The sequence below is a fragment of the Panthera tigris genome, chromosome A1 (genome assembly GCF_018350195.1).
Source record: "Panthera tigris isolate Pti1 chromosome A1, P.tigris_Pti1_mat1.1, whole genome shotgun sequence".
Lineage (NCBI taxonomy): Eukaryota > Metazoa > Chordata > Mammalia > Carnivora > Felidae > Panthera > Panthera tigris.
In genome coordinates, this window is record NC_056660.1 from 217,254,819 (window position 1) to 217,275,351 (window position 20,533).

The following is a 20,533-nucleotide window of genomic DNA, read 5'->3' on the forward strand; positions in this document are numbered from 1 at the left end:
TACCATTTATTATATGCTCATATTAGCTCTTGGCAAACATCATTTGACTAAAATAGACAAAGATCTTTGTCCTCAAGTCCTAAAATTTCAGCAAGGGAAACTGACAGTTAAAAAATAAGCATAATTAATAATTTAACTGTGGTGTATTTTTAAAAATTGGAAAAAAACTAAAAGAGCAGATAAAGAATATAGGATTTTGTTCTTGTAGACTGACACAATAAAAAAATTAAAAGTACTTATCAACTTATATCCAGAAATGTTTCCACATATATTATCTTTTTTGATCTCCAAAACTCTGCACTAATAATATCCTTATCAATAAGGACATTTTAACTAAAAGTTCAAAAACTGAATTAAAATTAAAATAACCTGGCCCAGGACACTCAGTCTGCTATGAACATGTGTTTTTGTTTGTATCACATGACGTTTTGTTACACATTTTGTTGTTGATTTATGTTGGTTTTTAGAAGTTTAATATGACAGAAGGGATAGAAAATGATGGTTTTTGAATACCCTTTTTCTATATCTTTATGTTCTGAATCCTACCATCCTGGCAAAGGTATCAAGACTCACATTTCCAAATTCCTCTGCATCTGGAGCAGAGTCGTCTGTCACTCAGATATGCCCACATGAGACTTCTCTCCAGCACAGAAGAGCACGAGTAAAGAAACTCAGGACAGGATTTCCTTTTTTTGCAGATGTGAGCAACGATGGTGTTAACTTTTCTATTTAGCTGCAACACAAGTTCCTAATGGTTCCCAGTTTGCAAAATGGTATCTGGTGACAGTAGCTCTGCAGTCTAGTCAACATAGTTGTTTGATGCTCCATAGAAGCAAAGGTGACAGTTGACCCCCCGGGTGAGCTCTTGTTGTGTGGCTCTGAAGAGGCAGGTGGAAGGGAAGCAGAATCTCAATGTATGTGTTCCTCCTGATGAATCTGCAAGTTCCCAAATAACCAAGGATGACTTCTTTTTCCACTTACATAGGATGCTTTTGGTTATTTAATAAAGAGGAAGAAACCTTCTGACTCTCTTTCCCTTGTATGAAAGTGGTCCTTTTCCTCCCCCACCCCCCTTAAGGATCCCCACTTGAGGGCACGAGTGAGCGAATCTGAATTTATTGTATCTAATCCCATCTCCCAAATCTATCACTGTCCACTTTACACCTGCCTCTTACCATCATATGTATCTCTCTCACCTTCGCTTGTTTCCACCAAGGTACCCACCCTGCTCACCAGTTTCTTCAGCCACCTTTGCTCAGCTCTCCAAGAAAGGAAGAGGAAATAGACATTTTACCACTCAATATGCTTCTCACCAGATTCAAGATTATTTTTTAGGACTTTATGGTGTGGCTTCTTCTGTATGAGGTGCTTTAGGATCCTTAATGTGCTGGTTCTGCTTTGTGTCATCTTTCTTTCAGTCACCAGGCTTTGAGTTACATTCCACAGAAATGAGCCCCATTTCTTCCGTAGCTGTTCATGGTGAACTGGTTTTGTGATATTCTGCTTTTTATTTTATGTTATTCAACAAATAATTTAACAATGTTTGCTATGTGCCAAAGCTGTTTTCTTTCCGAGGACCTTATCGATAACAACTTATTTAAAATTTATGCAAGTATGATGAGGTAGGTAATATTTTATTCCATTTTGCAAATATCTAGATTGAGATGGAAAAAGGTTAGGTAACTTATCAAAGTCCCTCAGGCAGTACATGGAGAAGCCATAGTCAAAAGCAGAGTGTGACCCAGGGTCTACATTGTTCTTAACTATGTTGCCATTTCCCTCCTTTATCTCATTAGCAATCAACAAGAAGGAAATAATAATTTAGGCTCATTCTATTTTTACTGAAAAAATTATGTGTATTTTATTTTCCCATATTGATCTTTATCACTTAGGAAATATAAAAATGTTCTGTAATTCTCCATTTTATTATTTTCTTTGTCCCAGATGTACCTTTTCCCCAGATACAGTAATTATTCTCAAAATTCATATTAAATCCTAAAGAGTTATATGATTCTCACCTGCTCTGAGTCCATGTCTTGTTCCCAAACTCTAATAAGAACCTGTATGAACTGATTGAAATAAAGCACCTTTATTTCTTAAGAAATAAGAAATAAGCACCTTTATAGCTCTTAAGACAAATGCCTATTTATTGGGGAAGAGTGCATTAATGCATAAATAGTGCCACTTACCACTCAAGTAATGTATTTTTTTAGTGTGGTCATTTTCTTTGACACAGATTAATCTAGTTCAAACTCCATCTTGGTTATTTATGTAGGGAAGTTAGGATGCTATGGAGAATTAAGAGCCAAGATGTGTTTTAAAATATCCTCTAAATAAGGAAGATATTCACTTGAAGCAGCTCAGATCTGTACATAGGATTTAATCTTATACGAAATTTTCATCCCATGTTAGCACGTTCTTTTCCCAGTCCAACTTCCAAATTTATTATTTTGCTGGCGGAGACTGATTCCCCATTGGCTCATACGACCTCAGTTTGCCACACTAACAGAACAGCGCACTCAGTTTTAATATAAAACTATAATATGTTTCCAGTATAGTGTGTACTATAGTTATGCAATACCAATGTAATACTAATAATTATATTCTAATAGAAGAGTATATTGCATATTATTAGAACATATAATTATATATGCCATTATAATTTATATAATTTTAATTTCTAGTATAAACCAAGGTAGGAACCCTCTCTAAAGGAAATTAGCATTCCCTGAATTGTATGGGTCACTTTTTTTTTTTTTTTTTGCTAACTGGTGTTTATCAAAGTGAGGCTCCTGACTTTTCACAGAAACTGGGAGGAGATAAGGCTCTGTATCTTGATGATTACATTTTAGAGGGATAGTCAGTAGGTCCTTACAAAAACAAATACAAAAAACAGTCCTGAATTGTAAAACTGGCAAACCTCTGGGAGAAGATTTACATTTCAGAGGAGCAGAGAAAAAAATTACAATGGAGACATTGTGTGTGTGTTTTGTTGTTTTGTTTTGTTTTTCATTTTTGTTTGTTTTGTTTCTAAGTAAGTAAGATAAGGGAGGGCAGGGGTCTATAACCTGGAGGAAATTTGTCTACAATTCAGTCAAGCTTAGGGCACTGTTAAGGCCATTTTACTCAATATATGTGAAAAGCCAGCAAGGCACTTACCTCTCTTCACACAGCAAACCTAGGCACCTCAGAGTGAGGAATGAACATCTGGGAGAAAGAACAGAGGCACTTGAGTTCCGTGTCAAACACAGACTGGTTCTTAGTACATCATGGCTAATTGTTCCGGCAACCCTCTGTCTTGGCTTCTCTTTCACTGCCCATCCCCTGAGTCCTCTGAGGAAGCCTGAGAAGTCTATAACAAGAAATAAATAAATAGATCATTAAAATAGCTGTGAGATAATGAGTGCTTAGAGCAATTCCAAATTGTTGTCACTGTAACAGAGTGAAATAAAAGCCAGGAAAAAAAAATGGGTTTGCTCTAGTTCAGTGGGAACAGAAGGCAGCAGCGTTAGAGGAGCAGAGTGCTGGACAATGAGAAGGGTCAAGGATACGAAGGAAGAGGAAGCCACAATGACGTTGACAAACATCTGAGCAGTAAGCCAAGTAGATTCTTTCTGGAGCAGAGAAGACGAAAAACAAAGCTAATATAGAACTTAACTGGCATGTCAGTGGATTGAAGCCACAGCCATCTCAGAATTTGAGGTTGATCCACATTTGTAACAAATACTTAATGGTGGTCCTTAAAACCTTAGACAATTCCTTAGCTAGTTCTTGAATCACCCTGCTACTACCCTTATTACACCAGACTAGCTAAAGCCAAAGAAATCTGTTACATATATGACTATTCATCATAGATCAGAGATGTTGAAAACTGATCATCATCTTTTTACTAATACTGTTTTATGCGTTTCACAAAGAATACACACATATGTGTGTGTGTATATATATATATATACACACACACACACACACACACAATCTTGAGATAGTCAAATAAACTACCCTGATCATGACAGTCTTTGAATGTCTTAGGAACAGAAACATTAAATTGCATGTATTTTAAGCCACAATGAAAAGATCAGGATATGCGTAATGCTAAACTGCATGATATTCCCAATAAATCTTGGCTTTTAGGAGAAGTAATTACTAATGCTCTTCTGAACTTTTGGTACTTGCTATTAACCCAGTAGGAAATTTTAAATTGTAACTTACCCTGAAGTCAACCACTCACAGAAATGAATGCAGTCCTCCTTCTAATAGAAATAATAACATTCTTCTACTCCTTTTGAACTCAAGGGGCTGAGCATTGCATATAAATAGCATGTGTATTGTTTTCATTTAAGTATTCTTTTTTTGCTATATTATTTCACTTAAACCATTGTAAAGTAAAAGAAAAAAGTAGTGGGCATACTGTTTTCATTTTAATTGTTGTTATTTTGTACTAGAACTAAAGGTAGACTAAGTATAATAAGGATCAGCAAAATAGGCATTTGTAAGTTTTTTGTCTAGAACATTTACAAAAGAAACATAAAACTGTGTCTATTCTAAAATAGGACCCACTGGCTAGTCACTGCATCTTCTCACTAGTATCATTTTTCATAGTTTGATGATTAAATACTTTACAGAAGCACAACCATACCAGTCACACTTTTTAGGGGGCGATTTCAAGTACACATTTATATCACTTTCTGACTGGATACTTAGGAGAACACTGAAAAGCTATAATTTGGGGAAAACTGCACTTAGGATTTCAGAAAATAACCAATGATTTCTGATTTAAGAAAAAAATCTTATAAAATCTCACTGAGTGTTGTGTCCACACACATGCACAAGTCTGAATGATTGTACTTCTGCATCTCAAACCAACATCTTCCAAACAACATTGTTACATGTCTTATTACTTTATTTGTGAAGTAGCTAACATCGACTATATTCTCTGACATAGTCTCAAATTAATTTTTGGCGTGGGCTCGTAGGAGGAGATTGATGGTTGAATGAGGAATTGAGTATCCTTACAGGGAAGAATCAAAGGATCAAGGCTCAGATAAGTTGCTGTTTCATAATTTGAAAATTGTAATGTAGGATTTAGCACTGGAAAGAATGTTGCACTTAGGCAGCTTATATGAAATAAATAGACCCAAGGGAATTTTTATTTGCCTCAATATCTCATTTTCCAATCCTTTATTTGTTCATAGGGATGCACAGGGACAGCAGAAATCTTTCTCAAAGAGTTTTGTATTTAAAGTTAGTGTCAGTTTCTGATATAGGTATGATACTATTCATGATACAATTTGTCTTCTATGCTCAAATGGGAGACGTTTCACTGAAAGCATATACTATGTCATAAAAAGGAAAAATCTTACATGGAAATGCCAATTTCTTCTCTTTTCTTCCATCTTTATTTAATCAATACTGTGAAATATGTTTTACAGCAACTCTGGGAAAACATCCCCATGTTTCATAGGTACTTGTAAGGAAGTAATAAATTTGCTTAGTGCAATATAAGACATCCTGCGAGAGCTCAATAAGTACTTGTTGACTTTCTGACTAAAATAAAATATACCTTTCTCATGAGAATGCAAGTGTTAAACAGGTATTGAAAACATTCTAATTGAAATAATTTTAAAAATGTTTTGAATTGGTGGAATTCTACTTTATAGGTAGAAACCTTCATCAAAGTCTTATAGCAGTAAAATTAAGAAACATAAAACATATCAAAAAGACTATACTACATTAGTGGCAGTAGAATAGAGTAGGTTTTACTCCAATAATTGTATTATTAAGAAAAGACTAGTTTTTGAATGAACAGCCTATTATTATTGTGTAAGTGGGATATGGGATTGACTTGAACATTTTTATTCCTACATATGTGATTTCATCACCTATTTTATAATTAAAACTTATGTTGCAAATAAGATGCCAAAAATTGCAACATCATAAACTGTTAACACAATTCTGAAACATCAAATGGAAGCAGAAGAGTATATGCAAAGCTATTAAATAGTGAAGCATATGTAGTAAGCAATGAATGAATATTAGTACTTTTGAAAATGTAAGTCAACGTTATTGAGGTATAATTTACATGTAAAAAACCACAACCATTTTAAGTGTGCCTTTAAAACGAGTTTTGATAACTGCATATACCATGGTTTTCACCACCCCTAATTAAAATACAGAGCATTTTTACAACTTCTAAAAGTGTCCTCATGCTCTTTTCCCTTAGTTCCAAGTAATGGCTGATACGCCTTCTGACACTGTAGATTAATTTCCAGTTCTACAATGTCATATAAATGTAATTGAACAAAACATGGTTTTGTGCCTGGCTTATTTTGCCCAACATAATATGATCATAAATGCTTTCAAATTTATTGGCAGCTCACTACTTTCTATTGCTGATTAGTATTTCAATATATTGGATTTATTGCAATTTGTCCATTAGCTCATTGATTGGTGTTTGGGTCATTACCAGGTTTTGGCTACTGTGGAGAAAGTTGCTATGAACTTTCATGTGAGTCTTTGTGTGCCTCTATGTTTTATTTAGTTTGGATAAATATGTGTGCGTTAAATTGCTAGGTCATGTAGTAATTTTATGTTTGATTGTACACATTTTTTTTCGGATTTTCAAATTCTTATATGACATGAGTTTTATTAGAGTTTTTGATATAGGCCTTACTAAATATAATTTGGCATCAATAGCTAAGAATTAAACATTGTGTTTAGGTAGAAAATAGACTCATTTTAAACACTTAATATTTTGTGTTTCTGGGATTTGGAAATAATAACAGAATATGGGGCTCTTAGGTATGACTAAGTGGAGGAAGGATTGTCTCCCTTGTAATACGGAATGAAAAAATTACTGCTATATTTTTTGTCACTCAGAGGACATTCAAAGGCTTTTCTGGAATACCTTACACTAGAATAATTAAGGGGAACAGATCTGTGTTTACTTAATTTTAAGGGTTTATGAGTAGTGCAGAAGCATATGACATTTAATGCAGTTGAGGAGGTCTTCTACTCTGAACACTCAAATTTGCCATTGAGGGCTCTAACATTTTGTTATCAATGCATCTGCTGTGAAGCCAAGAGGTTATCAGTGGGACACTAAATTTGATCAGCACATTACCGAAATGAAAATGGGAGATGAGCTAAAATATTAAAGACATATTTTTCTTCACCACAATGAGCTTTTCATCAAGCTATGGAGGGTGGAATAAATGGTTAACACCAGAATACTCATATCACCACTGGGCACACATATAACACAAACTGGGCAGCACACTTATTTGTAACAATCGTTTAAAATTCTATGGAAAGAATTTGTAGAGTTTACAGCATCTTAACTCTTTTTAAAGGTTATTTATTTTGAGAGAGGGGAGAAAGTGAGAGAGAGAGAGAGAGAGAGAGAGAGAGAGGATTCCAAGCAGCCTCCTTGCTGTCAGCACAGAGCCCGATGCAGGGCTTGATCTTATGAACTGTGAGATCATGACCTGAGCCAAGATCAACATTGGCAGCTTGACCAACTGAGCCACGCAAGCACCAAAAAACATCTTAACTTTAAAAAATAATGTATTTAATTTAAAAAGGAAAAACATGTCAACTGTTATGGTTAGGTAAGTGAATCTAAAAATTGTATTTACTATGTTGGTGCCATGTCTGGATACATAAACTAAGCATTTTTATTTTTATTTATTTATTTTTTAAATGTTTATTTATTTTTGAGACAAAGAGAGACAGAGCATGAATGGGGGAGGGTCAGAGAGAGAGGGAGACACAGAATCTGAGGCAGGCTCCAGGCTCTGAGCTGTCAGCACAGAGACCGACCCGGGGCTCAAACTCACGGACTGTGAGATCATGACCTGAGCTGAAGTCAGACGCTTAACCTACGGATCCATCCAGGTGCCCCAAACTAAGCATTTTTAAAAGAAATAATGTTTTCAACACAAGGTCAATTTTAATTTGGATATCTTACTCTCAGTATAATTATATAGTTGATTTTAGGTAATAATGATTAATCTGAAAATTTTCATATGTATGTTTAGATTGATATTAATTTTATACTCTACTTAAAGCTATATTTGAATTGCAAGATGGAAAAGGGTCATATTTGTTTATCTAGTACCAAAAATGAACAAAAAATGTTGGATTAATTAAAACTATATAAAACATATCCTATAAAATATAGTTCAAAATATTCAAGCATGACATGATAATATTAACAGGAAGACTTCCAGCAAAAACAGTTAATTAGCACTGAATCATGATGTTACTATCTTTGTGTGTGTTTCTTTAGTTGTGAACTGTCAATAGGCTATATGTAAATGATGAATAAAGTGTGATAGCCCTGACACATTTTTAGCTTAATCAAGGATGCAACTGGTCTTATCTTTATCATTAATGAAGCAGTAGGAAAATGTTTTCAACTATATTATAAAATATTGCTGTTAATTCATTATTGATTAAGGTTATATTTATGAGTCATTTAAAGTCTAGGTTATACCATACAACAGGGAATTTTGAGGCATTAGCTAGAACTATTTTCATTTAATTTTAAAGTGTACCCATATATTAATTTAAATGAAAGAGAATCGCCAATTGTGAAAATGTTGAGTGAAGCACATTTTTAAATTTTACCTACTGCTTTATTTCTGATAGAAACCAATATTAATAATGTCAATTTGATGTAAATTTTTTTATGTAAAAAAGTGGTTTTATTAAAACACAGGGACAGGATCCACTGGGCAGAAAGAGCTATCTGATATGTAATTATTTAAACAGTAAAATATTAAGAACCATAAGCAAAGTATATAAATATAAGATATTAATGACTTTTCCTATTTGTCTTCTATGTTTTTTTCTCTGTCTGGTAATTAGCCTAAGTTTAGATCCAAAATATATAAAATATTTTTGGGCATTTTGCAATATTTCAGTTACCTAGTTCACTTTATTCTATTATATCTTCATAAAAGCAGGGCCAATGTTTTCTTTTACTGTAAGAGTAATTTAACATGCACACTCACTTGACTATCATAAAACATACAAACAAAGAGTTTAAAATATATTTGATTATAATAGGGATGTATACAATTTTGTTTGATCAAAAGTATTTATATGGATACCATAATAAATGGATTGATCTAATCTCAGAGTTTTTATGCCATTCAAAATAGTTACTTTAGTTTGTAAAAGCTAAGCAAATTAGCATTGCCCTTGTTTTCTTTCAAATATTTTCATTTATTTTCTACACCAATAACAGACATACATAAACACAAATTCACACATGCGCACACACACACACACACACACACACACATGCTATTTCCCACAGGACATGGTTTGTGGCATCAACTTATAATCTCTAATATCCATCAAACAATACTCTGAAATTATGTTTGCATATATACATGTATGTGTATTTATATGTGTGTATATGAAGAGATGTGAGAAGTTGGAATGGGATAATTAAGTGAGAAGTTGGAATGGGATAATTAAGTTTATAGAGGAGGATAAATTTAATCAAAATTGAGCTTCAAAATGTGTTTAAAATGAATTCTGTAAATATTATTAAATAATCTATACAAAGATTCAGACAAATAACAATTATATTATATAATTGATTTTGCATACTTATTTGTATAAATACATTGCATAGTTTCATAATTTGATTCAAAATAATTCATTATATGTCTCTCATTTTTAAAAAATAGGAAATAACAAAGTAAAAGATAGAATTCATTCAACTAAAATTTACTGATATTTAAAAATAAAGTTAAATAAAGTATACAGTACTATTCTCAAAGATCTAACAGATATTTGAAGAAATAGATATTAAATAATGCATTATATAATATTTCAAATGTTAGGAAAAATTCTAGATGTCAACTCCTATTATCTGGCACTTTTTAACCCATTCCGCAAAGGCTCCAACTCATCCTGGAAAATGATGGTACATAGAAAAGACTGATTTAATTTTTTTCCCTGTCATTCCATCAGAATGGTGTGCAGTAGGAAATCCAGTTGTTATATACTTATAAAAGCTTATTTCTTCCTCTAAGGTCAGGAACAAGACAGGAATGTCCACTCTCACCATTGTTATTTAACATAGTACTGGAAGTCTTAGCCTCAGCAATCAGATAACAAAGAGAAATAAAAGGCATCCAAATCAACAAGGAAGAAGTCAAACTTCCACTATCCGTAGATGACATGATACTCTATGTAGAAAACTCAAAACACTTGACCAAAAAATTACTAGAACTTATACATGAATTCAGTGAAGTCACAATATATAAAATCAACATATAGAAATCTGTTGCATTTATATACACCAATAATGAAGCAGCAGAAAGAGAAATCAGGGAAATGATCCCATTGACAATTGCACCAAAAACCGTAAGATGCCTAGGAATGAACCTAGCCAAAGAGGTAAAAGATCTGTACTCTGAAAACTATAGAACACTTTTGAAAGAAATGGAAGAGGACACAAAGAAATGTAAAAGCATTCCATGTTCATGGAATCGAAGAACAAATATTGTTAAAATATCTTCACTACCCAAAGTAATCTACACATTTAATGTAATCCCTCTCAAAATACCACCAGCATTTTTCAGAGCTAGATTCTAAAATTTGTATGGAACCACAAAAGGCTCCAAATAGCCAAAGCCATCTTGAAAAAGAAAAGCAGAGCTGGAGGCATCACAATTCCAGACTTCAAGCTATATTACAAAGCTGTAGTCATCAAGACAGTATGGTATTGGCACAAAAACAGACGTATAGATCAAAAACAGACATATGGAACAGAATAGAGAACTCAGAAATAGATCTACAACTCTATGTTCAACTAAACTTCAAAAAGCAAGAAAGAATATCCAGTGGAAAAAAAAACAATCTCTTCAACAAATGGTACTGGGAAAACTAGACAGTAACATGCAGAAGAATGAAACTGGACTACTTTCTTATACCATACACAAAAAGAAATTCAAAACGGATGAAAGGCCTAAATGTGAGGCAGAAGACCATCAGAATCCTAGAGGAGAACACAGGCAGCAACCTCTTTGACATGGGTCAAGGTAACTTCTTACTAGACACATTGCCAAAGACAAGGGAAACAAATATAAAAATGAAATATTGGGACTTCACAAAGATAAAAACCTTCTGCACAATGAAGGAAACAATCAACAAAACTAAAAGGCAGCCTATGATTTGGGAGAAGATATTTGCAAATGACATATCTGATGAAGGGCTAGTTTCCAAAATCTGTAAAGAACTTATCAAACTTAGCACCCAAAAAAACAATCTGGTTAAGAAATGGGCAGGAACATGAATAGACATGTTTCCAAAGAAGACATCCAGATGGCTAACAGACACATGAAAAGATGCTCAACATCACCCATCATGAGTGAAATGTAAATCAAAACCACAATGAGATATCACTTTATACCTGTAAGAATGGTTAAACTTAACAATACAAGAAACAACAGATGGTGAAAATGTGGAGAAAAGGGAAACCTCTTACACTGTTGCTGGGAATGCAAACTAATGAAGCCACTCTGGAAAACAGTATGGAGGTTCCGCAAAAAGTTAAAAATAGAAATACCCATGGCCCAGCAATAGCACTACTAGATATTTATCCAAAGGATACAAAAAAATATTGATTTGAAGGTGCACATGCACGCCAATGTTTGTAGCAGTATTATCAACGGTGGCCAAATTATGGAAAGAACCCAAGTGTTCAGTGTCCATCAACTAATGAATGGGTAATGAAGTGGTATATACATACATACATATATATATATATATACACACACACACACACACACACACATACATACATATATATGGTATATATATGTGTATATATACATATATATACACATATATACACATGTGTATGTATACACAAACACCTACATATGAATATTACTCAGCCATCAAAAAGAATAAAATCTTGTCAATTACACCAACATGAATGGAGCTAGAATGTATTATGCTAAGTAAAATTTCAGAGAAAGACAAATATCATATGGCTTTACTTCACTCATGTCTGAACTTTAAGAAATAAAACAGATGAACGTAGAGGAAGGGGAAAAAAAGAGAAGGAGGCAAACCATAAGTGACTCTTAACTATAGAGAACAAACTGAGGGTTACTAGAGGGGAGGTGGATGGTGGTAGGTTAAATGGGTGATGGGTATTAAGGAGGGCACTTGTGATGAGCACTGGGTTTTATATGTAAGTAATGAATTACTAAATTCTACTCCTGAAACCAATATTACACTATATATTAACTAACTAGAATTTAAATAACAATTTTAAAAAAATAGAAAAAAGCTTATTTCTTGCAAATCTCAATTGGAAGGCTGAGATCTACTCCCAATTCATGTGGGGACTTAGCAAATCACAGTTAAAAATTTCTAGAATCACAGATATGCACAAAGAGCTTATTAACAACATCTAGAATTATAATCAGTTGCTTTTGAGGGAGCAATCAAGAGCCTTTTTCATAACATATGTAGAGTATAAGGTTGTAATAAATTACAGCCATTGTGAGGAGACCAGGGGACCACTCTGAGACTGAGTTGACAATATTGTGATCTAATAAATGCGTGTTTTTTTTCAAATTTTTAAAATGTTTATTGATTTTTCAGAGACAGACCATGAGTGGGGGAGGGGCAGATAGAGAGAGAGGGAGACACAGAATCAGCACAGAGCCTCCCTCATGGGGCTTAAACTCATGAAATGCAAGATCAAGATCTGGAGCCTAAGTGAGACACTTAACTGACTGAGCCACCCAGGCGCCCCATGAATGTATGCTTTAAAAATCTCTGGGTGAGAACAGTGTGGCTGGGAAAGAAAGAAAGAGAGATAAAGAGAGAGGAGGGAAGGAGCGAGGGAGGGAGGGGGGAGGGAGGGAGGAAGGAAGGAAGGAAGGAAGGAAGGAAGAGAGAGAGAGGGAGGGAAGGAAGAAGGGCAGAAGAAAGGAAGGAAGGGAGGAAGGAAGAGAAAAAGGAGAGAAAAAGCAAGTTGTTTAGATTTGTTAATAAGAATATATTTTCTAGTTACCTCAGTAAATTATCTGAAAAGAGAAGGCATAGGATTAGTTTTTTTAAGACCCCTCCTTTGGAATTAGAATTTTGCCGCTGAGTAAAGATCTCCCTAAATGAATAGGGCACAGCTCAAGCTCAAGCTTGACAAGTGCAGATGGAATTTACAAATCTAGAGTGGCCCTTTTGTATATTCAACCTAGCTGTCTATGCAATGTAATACATGTTGGAATCCTTTCTCCAGCTATTTTACAACACAATATTTCAAAAGCAATATTACAACACAATTGTGTTGGGATTTCACCAGGAATATATGTCCATTAGTACTCTGTAGTATGGATACATGAAAGTACACTATGCCTTGGAGAAGACTAAAATCTAGAAGAGTAGCAAGTTCAAAGAGATGTGTGCCCTGCCTCTGGTTAGTAGGGGAAATGATGGCTTTAATTCTAAGTTATCTATTATGTGTTTAGGAAAAAAAACTTTCCCTCTTTTTTTGAGAGTTCATGCTAAACTATGCCCATTAAAGAGCCACCAGGTCTGCAAAGGTCAAAACTAAGGAAAACTTAACTGAGAAGGGGTAAGGCTAAGTAGTCTTGGAAATCAGACAACTAAAATTGTTTGCTGCCATTCTAGCCAGGCAAACATAAGTGATCAATCAGCACCCATTTCCATTCTCCAGGCAAACATTGTGGTCTAGAAGAAATGAGAAAGGGACAAGAAATTCCATCTTGTGATTACATTAGGTAGGTACTGTTCACATAGTAGTTTTCTGCTTGATCTATTCCCCACCTTGGACATACATGAACAGAGGACATCTTGTTTGTTAAATCCAGAGACTAAATGCAGAATAATGTTTCAGAAGAGAAATTGTGTATAGCTGGGATAATGGATTAGGGAACCAGATGCTTATATGTAAAAATCTAAAAACTGAACAAGCCAGTTGTTCAAGTATTTTCCTATTTTTCACCTACTAGTCACTTGCTATGGAGCTCATCTATTTTGGAGAATGATTACACCTGGGCTAAGGGTAATCTCAGTGAGAAATAAGATAATATAAATATAGAAGGATATAGATATTTAGCCAATACATAAGTTCATTCTTCAAACACTTAGAGACCATAAGGAAAAAAAAAATATGTACCTCGTAGAATGACACTGCTTTGTGTTTAAGCACTACTGTTTGGAAGGATACATTAAATTTCTCTATGGAAGGAAGACACAATGAAAAGTAATTCAACTTTATTTGCTAGATAGAAAGGTTTGTTGTGAGGGACTGTGTCTGGCATACTACATTGTGATTTGAATACTTTCCCATTGACTCCTTCTCCCTCTTCCATGGAAACATTTTGTTTCCTGTGTGCACAGTTCACAACATAAATGAGCAGAAGGCAAATACAACTTTGATGCCAAACACAGACTTATCTAACATCATTTGCACCATGCAAGAGAAAATTGCCAGAGAAAAAACATACTGCTGAAACCCTAGACAGGAAAAGCATATTCCTAGACAGAAAATAGATGTCTGCCTGGGCTGGATGGAAGAAAAGGGAGAGAAGTCTATGAAATTTAAAAGTAGAGAAAATTTCCTCTCCTTTTTCAGGCAGCGGAAAAGAAAAAAAACATAGAAAGAGGACGATGAGGTGCATCTAGACGGAGAGAACCATGGTTAACATTTGCAAATATTTCCCACACACAAATTAGAGACATGATAAAATAGAACATCTTCTGAATCTGAATTATGTGAGCATAAGAAATTCTTAGGTGTTACGAAGAAAGAAACCTTCTGGCTGGTGGGTTTTTTTTTTAATATTGTTTGTTTTTTAGCAAGTGTATTATAAGAAAGGTTTTAGAAAGAAATAGAACCTGAAATAGGTAAGTAACCAACATTTTGTTTTGGTAGAAAAAAAAGTTACAGCAATCTATACAGGAATATATTTATGATTTCATTTTTAGCCTGGAGAATATGCATAGAATGTAAAATATAAATAAATACTCTTGACTGCTTTGGGAAGAACATCTATCGTGAATACAATGATCCTGAAAGTGGATAAGCTTGGGCTCTAGATTTGGAAAGTGTGGATGAATTTCTGTATACACTTATGTGTCTCTGGGGAAGTCATTGAACTTTTTAAATCCTCTCTGTTCTCATTTATATAATGGAGATAATAATCTTATCTACTAAATAAAAGGCAGCATAACTCAAGCAATAGCTTTCAAATATGTAATATGTAATAAGCAACCAACACATTGTTTTTTTATTTTTTTGAAACACATTAGTTTTTTTTAAAAACACATTAGTTTTTACTTTTAATTTTTTTATGATGAAATTTCCTGGATTTTTAGTTTAAACATTATTCTATCGGCAATAAGGAATAACAAAAAAGTTTTCAATCTAGCAAATGAAATTACCAAGTTGCTCTCCAGTGAAAAATTTCTTAGCTCTAAGAAGTGTGAAATCGAATGGAGAATGGATGATATACTCAGAAAAATCAGTTTATGGCTTTAAAAACATGAATTGCACATTGTTCATACTAATAAATTATTAGATAATATCCTGATTATGACTGTAGGAAAAACTATGGAAATGTTGAAAAAAGATACTCACTATCAAGGCACCTGGCTGATTCAAACGGTGCGGCGTATGACTCTTGACCTCACAGTCGTAAGTTTAAGCCTCACATTGGGCGTGGAGCCTACTTAAAAATAGAAAATAAAAGATACTTGCTATTTTTTCTTTTTTCTTTTTCTTTAACTTTTATTTAGTTTTGAGAGAGAGAGAGAGAGAGAGATTACTAAAAAATGAATTAAAAATTACAATGTATAATTACCAACTCATGTTATCTTTTCATATATAATTATATACAAAGCAATCTTGGATAATACACATATTAAGCAGTTAATCTAGAAGTTATTTCACTGTATCTTCTTTCCTAAATCACATACTTACAAGTGTTTTTTAATACTTTTTCATTTTTATCCATCAAAACATTTTGAAATTGACAAATGAAACATTTGTCGATTAATTTAAAATTTATTTCAGATAATTTTACCATCTTAACAGCATAGTGCACAATCTGAAATCTTAAAATCTGAGTTGTTTTAATCCAATCTAAGATTGAAGTAACTATTGTGCTTCTCAAATATGAATCTTTTCATTTCAGAAAAGGATAAAATATCACAGAAAACAAAAATCTGAAGCTTCTTATTGACTTATGGGGGGGGGAGATACCATTAGTTTATTATAAAAGAGAGACATGCAAATTGTCTACATGATGAATAATTTCACAGCTTCAGTGGAATGGGCAGCTTTCACGTGATGCCGGTTCAGTAATGGTTTATTTCAGTCCACATACTTTCTGAGAATGTCACTGTCTCTACATAAGAAATAATCCTTGTCAACCAGAACTACTTTGGTGTCTCCACATTCTGGGAGAAGAACTTTATCTATTTTCAACTTTCATGCTAACTGGTTGAAGTTCTCCACCCTTTCCTTTAGAGCCCAATCCAACAGCTAACTGCTAGTGCTTGCAATAGTTTTCCTTAAGATTTTTCTGGAAGCATGATGCCTCCTTTGGTTACTGTTAAGCTGCACTCTTTACAACTAAAACTCAGTCAAGGAGGGGAAGAAACTTTTTAAAGGCCTGTCCTGCCATAACTCTGGCCACCACAGTTCCTACTCTGCTCTCAAGCTGCTGCAGCCACAGGAAGACCTGCAGTTTCACCCTTGAACCATGTGAACTTGAAGCTTTTTAATACAGAATGAAATTAGGCACCATAAATTGGGCTTTTGAAGACCATTTTAGAAATTACAGATAGCAAATTAAAGGCAAGTCAATTTACCCTCAAAGCGGTAAATGCAAGTATTGTTAATGAAAATATAGATATCAGCCAACACTAAATAAGATGGAGTTATATATAAATGACACACAGATAGTATGCAAAATAGTACGTACTATTTGTTCTCAATGATTTCATTTATATAAAGTTCAAATTTTGACAAACCTAATCTATAATCCAGAAGTCAGGGTTATTAAACTACTCTTTGATATGAGTGTTGGATCTCTGCAAATGATATTTTTCTTTTTACCTGTTGACTCTTTTGTTAGGTGTTAGTACCAGGAAGGTGGCACTGAAGGAAGACTGGACAGCAGGGGGACAGAGAAACAATTTTCTCCATTTTTTTTTTCTTTGCTTTCCTAACGGACTTAGCACAGAAATGCCTCTTTACTCAATCAGTGGTTGCTTTTTTCCTAGCACTTCCAGAAATAGCATCATTGCGTGTGTGTGTGTGTGTGTGTGTGTGTGTGTGTGTGATTATAAATACTGGCAGGTTCCAAGATCTGCATTCACCAAACTGGAGACCAGGAAACCTATAGAGTATTTCCAGTGCAAATCCAAAGACCTGAGGCTTTCCACTATAAGCCAATGGTGGTTCCAGTCCATAAGCCTGTAGACTAGAAACCCAGGAAAAATTGATGTCTCAGCTCAAGGCAGTCAGACAGGAGTTCCCTCTCATTCAGCCTTTTTGTTCTGTTCAGATGTTTAATTAATTCCATGAGGCCCACCCACAATCTGCTGTACTCAGCTCATCAATGTAAATGTTAAACTCATTCAAAAACATCCTCACAAAAACATCCAGAAAAATATTGAACTAAACATCTGGGCATGCCATGGCCCAGTAAAGTTGACACGTAAAATTAAGCACTACATCAATTCTTTAAGTTTCTACATAGTAATAACCAAAAGCTTTCTCCTTTGTCACTCCACGTAGTAACTTCTTCCTGAAGTTACTATTTCAGTGTTCCCTCATGTGCCTGTTTCACATTTCATTTCTCCAATAACTCATATTAAATCCACATATTAACCTCTCTGGTTTGACATAATTAACTTAGATTTTGCTTTTCTGATGAGACGTGGCTGGCTCATCATATGGTTCAAAGAGTGGTCCCAGAAAACAGGCCCTTAAAAATGAGATCCAGGAATTCATTTACATGTGATCCTTGGACTTGGTATCAGTAACAGCTAATGAGAAATGGGATAATAGCAATTAGTGACATACAGTAGTAGCATTATGAATAATTAATTCTGAAGCATGAGTCTTGATGATCAAAGAACTCCTGCACTTGCCTGTTCTGGTAAGAATAATGACTACCAGGACTGTGAGATGCAGTGGCTTTTCCTGACCATCCTGGAAAGCTTACAAGTCAGGACAGTGGCTGTCCGGAGGACTGTAATTGGGAGAGGATATCAGAATTGTTTAGATTTTTACAAAGGTCATTTCCTTAATCTGATTAACAGATAAAAATATTTATTCCCTTTGTGAAAATGAATCAAGGAGTAAAATTGCTTATGAATTTTCTTTATGTGTTTCATATTTCAATAACATATCCAAAAAAAATAAGACATAAGACTATGATGAAAAGGGATGAAAAGCTGACCATGATCATGTTGAGGACAATTTGAGTATAAAGAAGAATCATGGCAGTAATGTATTATAACAAACTGAATTAACTAAAAAATTACTTGAATCCATAAGGAGAAAAAGAAACAAAAGTGAAGAAAGTTTCTTTTTTGTAGGGATGTGACAGTTTACAAACGTATAATTGATAGTCTTTAAAAATCATCAATTATTAAAGATTCAGACAAAGATACTCAAGAGATACTAAAAATCATTGTGTGAATGAATGTTTGTTAAAGAAAAGATTCTTTACATGATCTTAAAGAATAATCCTACAGTTTACTTCTTAATTACAAATTGAAAAATATACTCTAATAATAATGAAATCTGTCAGTCTCTTCCTTAACTAAATGTTCAATTTTCCATCACAAATGTGGGACACCCTCGTATGCATGTTGGATAGAAGGAGTTCAACAGCATCATCTATTTAATGTGATTTTTAGAAATTGTTGACAGAATCTAGTCAAAAGGAAATAGATAATTCACAATGCAGGACACGTTTTCAGTGTAACTGGTGTGTACTTTTCAAAAGTCATGAAGAATAGAGAGGAGCAACGGTGATGATGTAGGTTGGGTGAGATAAAAGAGACTTCACAGAAACATGCTGTATAGGAATCTGGACGGAAAAGTTAGAAGATAAAAAGGGAATTGTGGAGCCAGCCAAGGAAAATAGGGAGGTCTATTTTGCTTGGTTATATTTTTATGTCGCTTGATTTTTGTAGGTAATTTATAGTAACTTTGTTATGGTTACATAGACCTGATGGCCTTTTCCTGAGACATACATGGATGGAATTTCCTCCCATCTGCAGTGATTTGGCAAAAGGAAAGATAAAGAGAGGAGGGACAGGTGTGGCAAGATGCTAACATTTGATGCATCTGTTTGAAGGGTGTATAGGTGTTAACTGTGCATTTGAAATTTAATAAAATAAAATAAATAATTTAATAAAAAATATACACACTTATTTTCCTCCTCAGAGCTTTTTAAAAATGTTTTTAAGTTTATTTATTTATTTTGAGAGAGACAGAGACAGTGTGAGTGGTGGAGGGGCAGAGAGAGAGAATCCCAAGCAAGCTCTGTGCTTCCAGCGCAGAGTCTGACACAGGGCTCGAACTCACAAAACCGTGAGATCATGACCTGAGCCAAAACCAGTTTACAAATGTATAATTGATAGTGATAAATACAATGATTAATTGGCTTAGCATCTTTGTATCTCTACCAATATTAAGTTAATATATGAGTTCTAGATTTATATAAAGCTTAAATTTCATGGAAGAAAATATGAGAATGAAACACTTTTCAAGTTCTCAACTGAATATATAAATTGAGAACTTAAATTATATATTTATTATTCTGAAAATACTGAAGCTATTAAACAACATTTTAAGAGGTGACTCATGTCTAAAATTAAATTTTTCACATATGACAGTGTCACATACAAAGAAACAGAATAAAAAATAAAATTATTGTGGTGGACATCTTTCTTTGTGAATAAAGTTAAATGTTTATTAAAAATAATTTTGGTCTGGTTAGAATGTAGTAAGTTATAAGTGACTGTCACTCCTACTATAACAATACGATCAAGCCAAATAAATTATAAAGTCATAGCTTTCTCTTCCCTGTCAGAGCACGAAGCATTTACAAAATCTAAACGAAACAAATTCTAGAAAAAGAATTGCCCTTTATCAGAGATAATATTCCCTTAGTTACTTATCCCAGAAATCTTTTGTTCTGGATGCAGAACAGAATGGGAACACATGGGAAAAGAAAAAGAAAAGGGAGAAAAACAACAGATTTTAAGGGCTATGTGTCGGTGTATAGGCCAGCATGATGAATTAGAGCCCTAAGGATTCCCAGCCATGGAGTGAGTGTCTTCCAACTTGGCAGCACTTTCCCTGATGGTCTTCACCAAGTAAATATGAAGAGAATGCCAATAGGTGGGCACCAGGAGCCAGAGCTGACACAGTTCTCCATAAAGTGGCATAAGGCACTCCAGCATCTAAGGCAACAGCCCAAGTGTCAGGACAAGGCAGAAAAGC

At 34.1% G+C, this 20,533-nt stretch overlaps 1 pseudogene; it reads right to left on the reverse strand.

Annotated features, from left to right (window-relative positions):
- Positions 1 to 16,378: 16,378 nt before the first annotated feature.
- LOC102954214 lies at positions 16,379 to 16,691 on the reverse strand (annotated as a pseudogene).
- Between the last annotated feature and the right edge of the window lie 3,842 nt (positions 16,692 to 20,533).